The sequence below is a fragment of the Microtus oregoni genome, unplaced genomic scaffold, assembly GCF_018167655.1.
Source record: "Microtus oregoni isolate MIOR12 unplaced genomic scaffold, Mior012 000025F_ref0000491, whole genome shotgun sequence".
Lineage (NCBI taxonomy): Eukaryota > Metazoa > Chordata > Mammalia > Rodentia > Cricetidae > Microtus > Microtus oregoni.
In genome coordinates, this window is record NW_024543084.1 from 401880 (window position 1) to 412097 (window position 10218).

At 34.9% G+C, this 10218-nt stretch overlaps 1 non-coding gene across 1 annotated transcript; it reads right to left on the reverse strand.

Moving 5' to 3' along the window:
- Window positions 1–9197: 9197 nt before the first annotated feature.
- Window positions 9198–9270, reverse strand: Trnak-cuu. Its single transcript has one exon. It is a non-coding gene; the product is annotated as a tRNA-Lys (tRNA).
- Window positions 9271–10218: the final 948 nt, after the last annotated feature.

Genomic DNA, 10218 nt, shown 5'->3' on the forward strand with positions numbered 1-10218 from the left:
CCATAAACTATTCAAATGATTATAGGGCTGCTAGTAAGACACAATTTAAGTGCTTCATTGACATAAAGCATGTACAAATTGATGTTATTAACATTAATTTGATTCACACTCTTTAAGTTAATGCTACCTTTTATGATAAAGATTTGGGAGAATTTGAAGTTAACGAAATAGATTTTCTATTCCTCAAACTCAAAAAGCCTGATTATGAGAGTGTTTGTGTGTGTGTGTGTGTGTGTGTGTGTGTGTGTATGTGTGTATGTGTGTGTGTGTGTGTAGATTATAGACCTCTCCTGGAATTTCCAGAAAGTTCCCAGTGCCTGTACCTTTCTGTTAAGTTTTGCTAGTTACAATGTTTTTAATGCTTTTAAAGATTGTTTATATCCTTGAAATTGGAAATTGCTGTAAAGAACAAATTTTTCATTTTGTGAGTATTGAGTGACATATATATGTATATGTGTATATATATGTGAATCCTTTTAAAATATTATATTTATTTATGTATACTATTGAATTTTCTGTACACAAAATTTGAGAAAACCTGACAATTATTATGTTATGCATAAAAAGATATCATATTTTCACATGTAAATGTACATGGTGAGGGAACATTTTCCAAGCATGTCCTGCATTTTATATTGTGAATTTATAAGGGAAATATATAATAAGTAAAACTCTGGGAATGTAGTTATTCAGTGACCACCTATTATAAAGAAATGACAAATTTTCCACACACATTATCATACTAAGCACCAATGAGAAGAAAACATAAATATCTGAGATCTGAAATAGAATGTGCTTGTAAATATTTTGATGTCAGTTATAATCAAAATTATATTATAATCTTAATTAACAATAGGTTAATAGACAATTTTCTCTAAGAGATAAAGATGATTTTGTAGATATATTAAAATAAGTTAATTTAAAAATGTACAGCCTGGGGATTGCTTTGCCTCCTCTGTCTCCATCAACCCTGAAGCTTGCTGTCCTTTAATCATGCTTAGGCAGACATTTATGCTTCGTGAAACACTGAGAAGTAGCACAAAGGTGACAAAGGTCTCTCACTCAATGACTGATTCATTGTCTGAAAGTACTTTAAGATGAACCCCAGCAGATTCACAATGCCAGGAATATGCGGCATGTTGACCCACAAATGCTGCTTAGAATTGAACTCTTCCACACTGTTTTCCTACAGATGTAAGAAACATTGATAAACTTTCTTGACACCCCCCCATCTCTGACCTTTAGAATCCGTAGTACTTATTTTCTTTAAATCTCACCAACATTCAGCTACATTTTGGACCTTCACAAACATTTGTCATTCAAAACTTGCCAATAGAAACTGCTATCAAATTCATTTCATAGGATCTATCTGTCTGTCCGTCTATCTATCTATCTATCTATCTATCTATCTATCTATCATCTACCATCTATTTTATCTCTTCCCTCTCTCCCTCTCTCTCTCTGTCTTTCTTTTTCTCATATGTGTCTGTGTGTGTCTGTGTGTTAGAGGGTAGAAATCAAAAAGACTGTTTTTCTAATCACACGAAAAATAAATTCAGGTTTATTGGTAATATATATATATATATATATATATATATATATATATATATATGATATTTACAGGGCCTAGAGTGGTCTTAGGGCACAGTCAGACTCATTTAGGGCAGTTTCTGGTGTTACATGTTGTTATTGCTGGTTCTCACACAGTACCAAGTTGTAAAGCAATCAGAAAGATGAAGGACTTATTCTTAGTTGTTTATGTTAGTGCAAAAGTTATCACTGTTGTAAGTAATAATTTTGATTGCAGGATCCTCAATTGTCCATCATAACTGGATTTAATTTAATTTTAGCTTCTATTATCATATACCTTTGTTCTTTTATTAGTTTGGTAGAGTTAAGTTTGACCTAATGGGGAAGAAGAAAGAGAAATTTGATTAACATTTAAGAGAAGTAAAAATATGAAAATCTGCTTAAGCATTGGATGAGTAAGTATAATCTCCACTTTCAAGATAATACAGCATCCAAGAGAAAGCAATACATGCTTTCATATTAACAAAAGCTTACATCTAATAAATAGTTTAACATGATTCATTGGTTAGAAGTGCCTTAGTAAAGTTAACCCAAATTTACCTTGAGTATGAAGATGACTGACTAAATAATTCAATTTTATCAATACATGATTATATAGCACACTAATATATAACACCTACAGGTATATCCCATAAAATACCTTATTATGAATGGAAAAGATGGTTGGTAAAATTTCATAATTATTCCTAATACAAACATTTAAATGATTATAGAAATACTCTTAATATGATCAAAGGAAATATTTTCATTTTATTTTCCAAGCAACATTTTTTAATTCATTTAAATTAAATCCTGAAAAAAAAATAAATTCTGACCATCAGTTTTTCAACTCATGTTGTTGTTTAGGCTAATCCATTTTTTAAAAGCTTGAAAATGAGATAAAAGATACAAATCTGATGCAAGGATGGGCCTTTTGAAAATCTTATCTCCTGCAGTTGTTAAAATGAGCTACTTGCAAGTGTGTGCCTGTATGAGTTTACGTTTACATACCCAAGAGGCAAGGAGGACCTCTCAGATCCCATGGTGTAGAGCTGCAGGTGTTTGTGAGCCACCTGGTGGGTCCAAAGAACTGTGTCCAGGTCCACTGCACATGCAGTAAATGTCTGTAATCACTGGGAATTCTGTCCTGTCCCAGCAACAGTATTTCTTTTACATATAGAATTTTTCATCCTTTGAGAGGAAGTTATATGAATAGTATGTTTATGGATGATTATGTTTCTATTACAAGTTATAAAAGATACCTATAAAGTTATGTTTGAAATCATTATTTTGTAAAATCCACTTATTACTATGAATTTTATGCTTGGGGAAATATTGCTGAATTTCTTCAAGATGTAGAAAGTATAAAACATTGTTTGGACCGTTTTTCCAAATGGTGGAATGAATCTACTACATATTTTTCATTAAATTGGCCTTGACTTTTTAACGATGCTGAAAATAGATGATAATTCTAGTTTTGTTTTCTATATCCACACTTTTTAAAAGAAATAAAAATGGCATATGTCTACGTATTAATACATAGACATTTGTCAGTTCCTCTTTTTTATTCTCTTTATACTCAATTGGTTTATGAAAAGCCTGGCAAAAGCAGGCTGAATACTCAGACTGTCTTTTATAGCTGGCACTCATGGGCCAGAAAGGTCAGCCTAACGAAAGGCCAAGCAATTTGTAGTGAATTCCATTTAATAAAGCAAGAAAAATGATGTGTGTAGTAATCTTTTACTGACCGAAGGAGGCAAGGCAGCTGTAGGAAAAGATTTCTGCCATTAATATATTGCATGTGACTCAGTGTGTTTACTGGATGCTGTATTGATGTGCTGCCGAATGCACAGCTAAATGAACACTCGACACAGCCAATTGCCAGTGGCTATAAGATCCTAAAAGGATAACTATAGGGATCAAAGGATGCTTCATGTAGGAAGCATGGGACAAATACATTATCCTAAAGCTATTTATCAACACAAAGCAATTAATGAGCGACGCCAATCAAATACGAACCATGCTGCTTTCCTCCTATAAATCTGTTAAGAATTCTATTCTCTGTCATGTATTTTAAGTGGTAGGTAAATCCATACAATCTTATATTAATTCCAAATTGTAGTAAAATAAAAGCCTATATATGTAGATATTTAATTGTCATATAAGCTATCACTAAAAGTAATAGATAATGCAATTAAAAGATTCAGGAAAATAAAGATGGAGATCCGTAAGATAATTTATGGCAAAATAAGTATAAATGACTGAGGTTTTTATGGCCAAGAGGTGAATATAGCCTTTTAATATGACAAAATTGCAAGTTATTAGGCAAAAATAAAATAATAAAATAAAATGAATGCAGAAATCTAAGAGGGGATCAGAGACAAACAACTGCGTTTAACACTGGCAACTGTTGAAATGGTGTTTATTGTAGCACTATAACATAAATCTGACTGTCATCTTAGGTCTTACCTAGAAAAGAAATAATTAGGAACCAATGAAGATGTTGACTAGAGTCAATAAACAAGGCTGATTATTAGAAATGACATCATGTGAACAAAGAACTGTTGAAAACTCAAATTTTAATATAAAGAAACTCATTAGTTCATAAAGTGAACTTATTTGGTATCTTTAAAACGACTTTTCTAGATTTAAAGTTAGATGCATAGATGACGTCATTCAATCATTTAGTAAGAAATTGGCCATATATAAGCTTCTGTAGCTGGATATATGTGTATCTGGTTGAATGTTGCCAGAGTCGTCAGACGACTTTGGGAACTTCATCTACCTTATTTATACATACATGCAGCCTCTATATACTGGTGATTCTATTCACAAAGGCATTGACAGTTTAAGACCTGCATGAATATCCATTTAATGCCACAATTTGTTTTCTGATATATTAACGCTGGAGGGATCACGTGACATACAAGTAAGAGGAAAATGAAAGTTACGATAAATTCACTATACCCACAAGGTAATGGCATTTCTAGCTTTATAAACACAAGCATATGCATATGAACACGCATCTGGAGAGATCAAACTCCAAGAAGCGCAGGGCGAAGCCTTGTCAAATTGACACTACGTGTAAAGGTAAATAACTGGAACTTGAACTACTTTGATCCATCGTGCCTTGCAGGTATTTATCAGACCAAGACAAAAACAGCAGACTTTGGATAAAAGCCATGGCTATTTCAACACAGCAGCACACATCTGATGTTTAATAAGTGCATTGAACTGAATGAGAACTGGGAACTTAAAATTATAGACAAGACATTTTTTTTTATATTTATTAGCCCCCCCACATATATATGTCGATAGGAATGTAGATATATAAATAAGTTATATTAATGTAAATCCAGATTAGTTACCTTTGTCAAATTTATACTGCTCTGTAAGTAAGAAAGAAAGGGAGGGAGAGAAGAAGCACACAAAAGAAAACCTCTACTCAAAATAAAAGTACTTAAATTAATTCAATGATATTTTGACCTAAAACCATAAAACTTTCTTTATTTACTGAAAAAATCTAGCCATATCATTTTAATATAATAAATATAATATTGAGACAAGTTGTTGACTGCAGATTTAAAAATATGTTTCACTATTCCTATATATTTAGGCGGTAGTATGACAGCATCAAAGCCAGTTAAAGGATACTATTATTTTTTATTTTCCGATTTCTATAAACTGTGGCTTTTTTCTTTAATATTCACAGGCATCCCTGAGAAGAATCAGTGAAAGAACAAAACCTACTTCTCTTGCAGTAGCTTTACAATGTTAATCAATTTCCAACAATGCTTTGAAGTTTTCAAAATTTGCAGGTTTGTCATTTTGTGGTTTCAAGAAGAAGAGCAGAACTAAATGTCTGTCTAACTTTTATAAGGAAGCTGTCACTAGGGTACTGTTCAGTCTAGACAATTCTCTGTGTTACTTGGTAGAACGACATGCCAACATGCACTACTTTGCCCAAAGTAAGATTCAGTCCTTAACCACATTTTTTCTTCTTTCCAGTCTACTTTTTCTTTTTCTTTATTTTTTTTTATATAAAAATAACTCTTTTTTGCTCTTGAAGTAGTATAGTAACTGCATTGAGTGGCTAAGGTCGCTGTTACTTTCCCAGTGAACCCCGGTGTCCAGTGAGCCTCTTCATGCCTGTCAGGAAATTGTTCCTGGACTAACACTCAGTGGATGCAGTTCTGCTTGTCTGCCCTAGTTCAAACACCTACATTGAGAGAGGTACTGAAGTTCGACAGAGCAACTCATTTGGTAAGGAAGGAGCGGGATGCTAGACGTTGGCTTTAATTCTTTTCAATGAGTTCTGAAACTTATTGGTTTGGATTTTTACTTACTTCTCCAAGCAGAAGCCCTTTGTAGCAATTTCCCTCTATTCCTCCTATCATCCTAATCTTTTATTTCTGAGTTTTCCTTTAGTTTTATTGTCAGTTTTTATAGGAAACTTAGCATTCCTTTCTCATTCATAAATATTCCACAGTCTTATATTGAACACCTGTCCAATTTCATTCCTTTAAGTAAAAGATACTTTTCAAGAACTTTTTTGGCTAAATTTTCAAAATAATTTATCACATTTAACACTTACACTATTTTACACTACTTAGCTGGCATAACCATTGGTAGTATTGTGAAAATACTTTTCTGCACATATAAATAATTGGTTATCTTTATTTTGATTGAGCTCTACATTTTTCTCTGCTCCCCTTCCTACTTCTTCCCTCCCCTTCAAGGTTTTTATATTATATAATGCAGAGTTATTTCTGCTGCTTCAATGGCATGACTCTTTTGTGGTTACATATTTATGACTGGGAGAACTCATCAAAACTATTCATTTCAAAGTACAGAACTCTGGGACAAAGACAAATTTTAGCCTCTATGAAGCAATGTGTATTACCTCAGACTAAATCACTTCAAATTAATAAACAGGTTAAATGTATCTGTTCATTCTTAGTCATCAAAGTCATTCACATACTGAGGTACCTGAATACTTACCTAAATAAAAATATAATTTGATATTTTCTTTACATTATTTTAACTTCTGGCTAAAATATTATTTTGAATGATATTCTGCTCACAATTATGATATGAAGGCTTATATCACAGAACCAGTAACTGGTGAAAAACAATTAAAAACTGGACAAAATACAAAAGAAACAAAAACTGTCTTGGGGGAAATTGGACATAGATTCAAGTACCTAGATAAGACTGAGAAACAGCAGATCTTAGAGGACATTGGAATGGAATCCACTTAGTATTTAAAGTTAAAAAGCTGGGTCCAGGGGTAGACTGAAATCTCAAGGTCAAATCAGGAGCAGATGGAGAGAGAGCACAAGCAAGGAACTCAGGACCGGGAGCGGTGCACCCACACACTGAGACAATGGGGATGTTCTATCGGGGAACTCACCAAATCCAGCTGGCCTGGGTCTGAAAAAGCATGGGATAAAACCAGGCTCGCTGAACATAGCAGACAATGATGACTACTGAGAACTCAAGAACAATGGCAATGGGTTTTTGATCCTACCGCACGTACTAACTTTGTGGGAGCCTAGGCAGTTTGGATGCTCACCATACTAGACCTGGCTGGAGGTGGGTGGTCCTTGGACTTCCCACAGGGTAGGGAACCCTGATTGCTCTTCTGGCTGATGAGGGAGGGGGACTTGATCGGGGGAGGGGGAGGGAAATGGGAGGCGGTGGCAGGGAAGAGGCAGAAATCTTAAATAAATAAATAAATAAATAAATAAATAAATAAATAAAATTAAAAGCAACAATAAGAGTTGAGAGCCTATAACTCCATGCCAAATGAAAACAGTCTATTAATATAAAGTAAAAAAAAATGAAGGTGACAAACATGACAACAGGGAATTAGAGCTTCAGTTCTCATGAAGTTGGTTCAGCACGTGGTGTATAGTAAGACAAAAAGCAGAGGAAAGTGACCATGTGATTTCTAGGACCCAATCGGTACACCTGCAGTGAAATTCCTATCTCCTTTCAGGAGATTCTATGGAAGAAGGATTGAAAAGAATGTAAAAACCAGAGTACTAGGGTGCCAGAAGAGAGATGCTATCTTCTAGACTGTACCCATGCATTCTCAAAAATAAGGTTACCTAAACAAGGTATGGAAAATAACAATGTCAGTCAATATGCTAGTATGTATAGAGGAGATTTTTGTAAGTTCCTACCCATTAGTGAAGAGCTACAGGGAATCAATGGATGCTGAGAGAGGGAGAATCTATCTTCTCCATTGACAAGCCCTGGGTAGATTATCCAATCTTAAGTGGTCAACCCTAAACAGAAGTTTATCTGGCAACACTAACTGGGCTCAGTGGGGTGTGTTTGTGTGTGTTTCAGTGTCTAACAATATAACTCATATATGAAGAGATCATAAATTTGAGAGATAATGAGGTAGGACAAGGGAAGAGTTCAAGGAAAGAAAGAGAAAAATGCAAATTTTGCAAATATAGTAGTCATGTATGAAATTCTCCCACAAGTAAAAAATTAAATAAAAAACAAAATAATGTTCTTCACTGTAGGATATTATATGTCAGTCTTGTTTAATATTTATTCTATGCAAATAAAGTATTGGATGAAAGTCCTATCAGTTTCATGTGAAGTCAATGAATCCCAATAATATAAGTGGTGATTATATTTTCTTATACTCAAAACTAAACAATATACAAAAACTTTACTCAAGGGTATCCTGTAGTAAGCAGCATTAGTTCTGTGTGTTTATATGGAAAGTGCAGACACAGTTACACTCCTACTAAACACCAGCTGTAGATATCACATCTACAAAAAGCAGGTGGGCTCTTAAGGGGCAAGCCGAACTAGCTTCTTGGGGACTGAATCATTATTTTTACTTAAAATCACAACGTGAAACAAAAGAGCACATGAGTGATCTTTTTTGTTTGAGAATAATATAAATTAGCTTTTGAATTTTAAAGAATCAATACTAATCAAGTGGAAGCAAATATAAGAGAAAAATATTTTGTATGTTCGTATAAGCCAGATAGTTATTGAATTCCCAAACTAAACTTTCTTACAAAATATTGCAGAACACATGATATCACTGATAAAAGTATACCTAATAGTGATAAAAGTATACCTAATAGTAATAAAATATAAATTAATTTTTTTAGAAAAATGTGTTTAGTGAATCTTTTCTTATATAGCAGGCATATTTTTAGAAAGAAAATTGGAAAGTGAAAGTAATTCCGTTTTTGCATAGCTATGCAAGAGAAAAGAACCAAAGAGAACTTGTTTAATTCAAACCAAAGAAAAAAATTAGAAGACTGGATGGTGATAGTTTAATAACTCTGTAACTAAATTAAAATTCAAGTACATTTGACCTACACATAAAAACATAGAGACACAAATGTAGGGATAAGTCCCGCCCCTTAAGGGGCGTGTTCGCCTCGGGCTAATGTCTGCCTATAAATTTGGCGAGCAAGCTCCGAGCTCTTGCTTCTGCTTTCCTGGTCTCTGCAGGAACGGTGGTTCTGTAAGTCTATTTCTACATTAAAGATATATATATATATATAAATATATATATATGTATATATAAATATATATATATATATATTTACACTCTGTCTGCATTCGTTTACGCCGCTACATTTTGGCGCCCAACGTGGGGCTCGAACCCACGACCCTGGGATTAAGAGTCCCATGCTCTACCGACTGAGCTAGCCGGGCAGGCAGCTGGGATGCTGGGGACGCAGCCCCGCCGCCCCTATTACTATATATGGCGCCCAGGTGGACAACTGCTTCCACATAAAGCCTGAGACAGCTTGGGAACTAATTCTAGGATAAAATGAAAGCATTGTGCCTGGTTTCTTGGTAGCAGCAATTTCTCGGTTTTACTCTGCTTGCTAGAGGCAAGCAAGCGCCTCATCTAAGAGAGGCTTCCTGACTCAGCTTTAGCTGCAAAGCCTGCAGCTCATTAAGAGGTCCTGCCACGAAACACTTAAACGGTGTTGACGAAAAGCTGAACACATGCTTTTCGGTTTTCAGCCATAGCAGGAAAAAAGCTGTGCCATTTAAAAATGCCGGCTTTCTGGGCCATCCTGCCAGGGCAAACTCTGACTGTTTGAGGCAGGAGGGCCGGCTACCGAGAGAGGACTTGAGTGTTGTCTGCTGTAGCTCACTTGCTGGCAGGGACCTTAAAATGCCATACAGTTGTTGCAGTAAACATGGCTACAGCCTGTATATCTGCCATGAGGCTGGAAAGCTAAGGAATGGACTGGATCTAGCTGGCAAAGCCACGCCTTTAATCCTACTGATATTGCTTGGTAAATTAAAGATTCATGTGGTCAGAAAAAGAGAGATATACAATAAAGAGAGATTCAAAGACAAAGAAAATTTTTAAATGGTTTACAGTGTGTTAAAAATATATGCAGACTAAAAGTTGAAGTTCTTAAAGTAACAAAAAAAAAAAGGAAGAGAGTTGTTGTGTGTGGTACACACCTTTAATCCCAACACTTGGTAGGCAGAGGGAGATAGACCTCTGTGACTTCAAGGTGTGGTAGCACATGCCTTTAATCCCAGTGCCTAGAAGGCAGAGACAAACAGATCTCTGTGAGTTCAAGGTGTAGTAGTGTACACCTTTAATCCCGAATGCCTGGGAGGCAGAGACAGGTGGAT